Here is a 5,280-nt window from a genome sequence, read left to right as displayed (position 1 = left end):
TTTATGCCGGTCACGTATTGTTCGTTTGGTTGATATACCACACATATCCATCCATATGTCTGAGGTATTAGTTTTATTTACGTAGCCTCATAAAATCCGGACTAATATTCGTATGCATACGGTATTCGCGTGTCTGCGATAGTTCCGGTTTTTTAAGGCGTTTTTGATTATTCTCCAGCTTGACACAGAACTCTTCGGCCGCGCTCTATTTGATAATGATAGAGTGTCGTAAAAATAGCCAATGCGCCTTTTCATTTGTCAAAATGTCACTTTGTACGAGGGGAAACTCGTATTTGCCGTTCGACACTCGGCGAAAGACTGTTAAATATTTACAAAAGCGCTGTTAGTCGACGGAGAAACGTGTCCTAAAAGCGTCCATCTTGTAAAATACGCTCTAATCCTGCGCGAAGCTCCGCAGACTCTTTCAGATCCGCTGCAACTGAAAAACAAAAAAAAAGAAAAAAAGAGAAAAAAGAAATCACGGGATCGTTAAGCGTTTGCCGTCCAATCGGAAGCGCACGTATGCAGCTCGCACGCGATTCTCGGTCGAGAAAGTTCGTGCGAAAAATCATTTGTCCCGATTACAACACGTTACTCCGTAATTATGAGGTGTTGGCGCATCGTGGCAATGTCAAGCGCGCGCGCGCGCACAATGTCGCGCTGCTTGGAAAAGTGCTCTAGAAAACTCGGGAGGGAAGGTGGTGATTATCCGCTCTGCGTAATCGAGACGTGCGACTGCGAAACGTCGACGAACAATGATCCCGGATTAATTAATTCGACGAGCCTCGATCATCGATCACCACGATCGGAGATCGACGCGTGCGCCCGCGCGCCGCAATTATAAGCTCGATCGTTCTCGCAATTATGCCCCTAGCGCCTGCCGATGGCTGGGCGGAAGGGGCGAAGCAGAGAAAAGAAAAAAAAAAAGGAGGCCGAAAGTTCATAGGCACTGTTGGCGGCGAAAAATCGGTAGGTTTTTCGACGGCGTGCGAGTGCGAGAACGCTCGGATGCAGCGCTGCACGATCTCTCGCTGGCGCGGAGTGAAAGTCGGCTCTTTTCGTTTACCGATCGAACGATTCCGATCGGGGCTAAACTAAGCTAAGTCCCTCTCTCTCTCTCTCTCTCTCTGCCGCGGCTCGCAGCGAGCAACGAGTGCCGAGAAAGAGCGGAATCCGCCTTTTTCGCACTCTCTTTTGTGCGCGAGTGTGCGGGATGTCGAGCTGGCGATAATACGTGTAACGACGACGTGGCTCGTTGATAAAACTCGAGTCGACGAGAGAAGTGGTTGTTCGATTGTGCGCGCGACTCGGTCATTACCTACTTTTCAATTCAACGAAAGTGCAACAATGCACTCCACGGAGAATGTCTGTCGTACGTAGCTATGATATTAATTCCAGCAGGCCAGTATATTTATATATTAAACGGAGTCGTTATTATATAGCTCGTTGATGCGCCTTCGATGCACGTGACCTGCTTTCCCATTTTCATATTTTTTCCTTCTTCCTCTCGCTCTTCCTGCTTTGTATGCCGGCAAAAATGTTACACCGCGATTAGATATACCTATATATACACGCCAGCTCCAAACGTGTATATGGAAGCTACATCTCGCGCGAGAAAGAGGGAAGGTTACAAGTTGAAGAATGAATGGCTTGAGAAAGAGTGAGAGAGCGAGAGAGAGCTGCGGGCGTCTGAGTGTTCAGTTGGGAATCTTTGTCTCGGTGACGATCGATGCCGAATGTACCGCGACTCCTTTCCCTTCGTACGCAGTGATTGTTTTTTCGCGTGAGATACGAAAGTCTCGGCCGATACGAAACAAATAATCAAGTGCATCCACGAGAAGAATACCGGGAGTAACGAGATGACTAAAAGAATAAATGAGATTTCGTGTTTGTACGGCAGCTGACAATTTACGGCATCTCAATCGCAGTTAATAATTCGCTTTGCAAATTAGTTGTCACAACAAAGCGACGACCGCTTACGTGCTTTATACGTCGTATGCATACATGACTTTTAGCTTTTCGATTATACGTAGCCGTGGCGAGTGCGTTGCACCTGGAATGAAAATAATCCCTCGAGTCGATAGCGAAAGAATGCAATTCTTGTTTTCGAAACTGGTTTTTCGGGGCCCAGTTGTCATCCGACAACTAGAGCTTGCGCGCGTGTTCCATTATTGTGACCTTACAGTCGGACGGCATTGACGAGCTATCGGCCGAATGCAATATACATTTCATCTTTTTTCTTTTCTCGCGCGAGAGAGGACATAATTAATTGTGTACACGCAAACGTGGAAACTAATGGACACAATGGGCGGCGGCGCGCTTGAAAAGCTTGGATTTTAATGAGGAATGAAAATTTTGCGCGTCCGCGTGTCGGGATTAATTAATAATCAATCGTTCAAATTCTGTCGAGCGGATTTTGCGTACTCGCGGACTGATACCGTGCTGGATGGCAGTTTCGTGCTCTCTCTCTCTCTCTCTCTCTCTCTCTCTCTCTCTCTCTCTCTCTCTCTCTCTCTCTCTCTCTCTCTCTCTCTCTCTCTCTCTCTCTCTCTCTCTCTCTCTCTCTCTCTCTCTCTCGATGAAATTCAATAAAAAGAGCGATTTCGTCTTGATTGAATGCTAAATGAACAGCAGTACCGACTCGTCGAAGCGATTTCACAAATATGACGTCGAGCGCTCAACGGAGATAGAGGCGAACGTTTCATACGCTGAATAAATAATGTGGCGCTGACAGGTGAGCCAGAAGAAAAAAAATAAAAGAGGGAAAATAAAAATATCACAGAGCTGTTGTCTGGCAGCCAGAGAAAAGAAACGAAACTCGAGACTAATCGGCTGCAGCCAGCAGCAGCCTCGGCTGACTCGCCAAATCGATTGTTACTGGTCGCGCGATTTCGCGCGCGCGACTTGCAGAATTCGTGAAAAATCTCTCTCTCCTTCCTCCTCCGTTGCTGTTCTTTTTTCTTTCTATTTTTCTTTTCCTTTGTTTTTTTTTTTATCCTATTCAACTCGTGTCGCTCGATCTCACTTCTCGTAGTCAGCACAGCGGAAAGAAGGAACTTGATTCTGCATTTTTGTTTTCGCGGGATCGGCGGTCTGCGATTAAAAACTCTCGTCGGCTCCGACCCGCAAAGCAATTCTTCTGTTGCGATACGTTCTCTCAAGAGTGGCACGATGAGCTCGTTCCAAACGATTTAATCTATTATATGTTTATGGGTAAAAAGTGGTTGTCGAATTCGTGACCTTTCGATTCTGAAATATTGAGAGTATACCGTAAGGCTCATCGATCAAACAACCGGCACGGTACTTGATAGTGAACCGTACGTTACATTGTCGTGATGCGAGTGCGGCATCCAATCTAATCGAACCAAATGTATTTTTGATTAGTAAATATACTCGCGGTTTCGATTCTTTCCAGAGCGCAGACGCCCACTTTTCGTACAGCGCCCGATTGCGGCTCTCATCGCAGACGTGATTAATATTTCGAAAATATGTGCTGAACTTTCTACGAACGTTATATATCGTAAATAAAAAAACAACGTGTGTGTGTGTGTGTGCGCGCGAAACTTATTGTGCGAGAAGAGCGTCGTAAACGACTGCAAGAGCCTCTCCCGCAAAGGTTACAGCGTTTAGGCTGGGCATTTACAAAGAAAAGTATCGTGGCTGTCCCATATCAAGTTATTGAATCTCTCTCGCGGAAACATCACGTAAACCGAAAACAATGTACCCACGGGGGAGAAAAAGTATAAAAAAGGAATCTTTGTACGGCATCTGTTGGCATTACGCAACGAGCGCATTGTATTACAATGCAACGGCACAGCGATTCGATATATTTTAATGTCCAGCAGCGCGCGATAACCCATCCGAAGGAGAGAGAGAGAAAGAGAGAGAGAGAGGGAGAAGCCAAGGCGACTCAACGTCGGTGTTGAAGCGAGATGATCGGGAGATCGGAAAAGCGCTTAAAGTGATGGAGAAAGAAGGTGTTGTGTCGTTATGTCGTTACGAAGTAAGAGAGGAGGGACGGTTACGCAACAATAGATCTAGTACCTCTCTTTGTGTTTTATAACGTGTGCGTGCTTGTGTGTGTGTGTCTGTTAATTAAAGCCAAAGCGAAAGGGCCAATTAGTGGACACAATGTGTCACATAACGCGCGTGCATTTGAAATTTTCAAGCGCAGCTGCCGCCGCAAGCGCTCGCTCGCGCGAGTGGCTCGGGCGAGCAAAGAGCTCGGAGGTACCGTTTGTCAAAACGATCGCGCGAACGCGACGCTTAATTTACGACGTAAGCTCGCGCGCGTACAGTTATCAAGGAGCTCGCTCGTCTACCTGCCACCCATCTCGCCAATCGGACCGAGAGGAAAGATCCAAGCCGGGGTTGGGCTCGCCGCGCCGAATTATCGCTCGCCTCGCTGCGTCTACGTCGAGCCGCGTGCACGCCGGAAAATCATATGGTGCGCTTTTCCTTCGACGAAGATGGCTTGCGAGTCGCGCGCATCTTAGAAAACACGCGGCGCAACTCGTTTCGACGCGACGAGCCCCTTGGATCATATTGGAAAAACTCTTGGTAGTGAGATATTTCACTCGTTCGTTTCTCATTTTTCCTAGGTCTGTGTGCGACGACGGGAAACACACTGAAAATGAAAAAGTAAATAAATAAATAAATTAGTAGAGTACTGTTGCATCGAACGCGCTTCGAATATGTCGGCTAATTAAACTCATCGTGCGCGCGTATTTCATGTTTCTGCTTGATTGCCGCATGAATAAAAATCGTGTATGTGGAAATGAGCAACGTGCTGAAAATTTTATATATCTACACGCTGCTTGATGGATTATTACGGTATTAAAAAGTACAATATGAGCAGAGGGCTATTTTCGTGAATTAACTAATTTAGCAAGCGTTGTAGGCGCTTTTTTTGGAAATGAGAGCTATTGGGTATCCTATCTCCAGTGTCGAATTCCGAAAGCGCAATACATAGATATGCTGTCGGTCTGATACATTACATCGATCAAATAAAGAGAGCTAAATGAATCAATTTGGAGCAATTTTCCGTCGTCTCTCTCGTGGAGCGATACAGTCAGGATAAATGACACGTGGACACGTTACAGCTAGTTTCACAAGCTATCAGCCGGAGATGATCCAGCGACAGCGACGGCTTACGTAAAGCTAATCACCGAAGGGAAAGCAGCGAGAGAGACAATCCGCCGCGAACGAAGCGATCGAATACCGTAACTCAGACCAGCGCACCTTAATCATTTGCCTTCCGTCCCTCGTGTTGCAGAGACG

The sequence above is a fragment of the Phymastichus coffea genome, unplaced genomic scaffold, assembly GCF_024137745.1.
Source record: "Phymastichus coffea isolate CEN01 unplaced genomic scaffold, Cenicafe_Pcof_1.1 PCOF00218, whole genome shotgun sequence".
In the NCBI taxonomy this organism is placed as follows: domain Eukaryota; kingdom Metazoa; phylum Arthropoda; class Insecta; order Hymenoptera; family Eulophidae; genus Phymastichus; species Phymastichus coffea.
Note: the sequence above shows the minus strand (reverse complement) of the source record.